Genomic DNA, 821 nt, shown 5'->3' on the forward strand with positions numbered 1-821 from the left:
GAGAATGTTCTTGTCTTTTCTTCCCATATGAAGGATAATCTTGCCAGGTACTGTATTCTTGGTTGAAATTGCTTTTCTCTTAACACTTTGAATATATTTCCCATTCTTTCCTCACTCGCATTGTTTCTGATAGAGGTCTGCTGTTACCTGATAGGATATCCTTTGTAGGTAACTTGACGTTTGCCTCTTGCCAATCTTAGTATCTTGTCTTTGTGGTTTTGGTCAATCTGGCTATAATGTGTCTTGGAGAATATCTTCTTGGTTGTTTCTATCTAGGGTCCTTTGTGTTTCTTGGGACTGGATCTTTGAGTGCCTCTCTAGGCTTGGAAAGTTTTCTTGCAGGATTTCATGGAATAGATTATCAATGCCCTTATGAGTCTCTTCACCTTCTGGGATACCAACTATCCAGATGTTTGGCCATTTGATGGTATCTAGTATTTCTCATATATTATTCTCATTTCGAGGCCATTTTCTCAGTCTTCATGGTGGATTTTTCTAGGCCAGTGATTCTATCTTCTACATCTGAGATTAAATTTTCTATGTTATCTAGTCTGCTTTTAATACTTTCAAGAGAAATTTTGACTTATGTATTATAGTCTTCATCTCTAACAGTTCCATCTGAGTCTTCTGTAAAGTGTGTAATTCCTCTTTTAGATCTTGCAATAATTTCCTCACCTCCTGGAACTCATCAACTCCTTTCTCCTGCCTCTTCTGCAGTTCATTGTCTCTCTTCTCTTCCATCTCTATTAGCTTTTTCATTATGAATATTCAAAAATCCTTATCAGACATTTCCATGAGTTTCATTGTACTATCTGAGGATG

This window comes from Tupaia chinensis, unplaced genomic scaffold (assembly GCF_000334495.1).
Source record: "Tupaia chinensis unplaced genomic scaffold, TupChi_1.0 Scaffold138126_1, whole genome shotgun sequence".
In the NCBI taxonomy this organism is placed as follows: domain Eukaryota; kingdom Metazoa; phylum Chordata; class Mammalia; order Scandentia; family Tupaiidae; genus Tupaia; species Tupaia belangeri.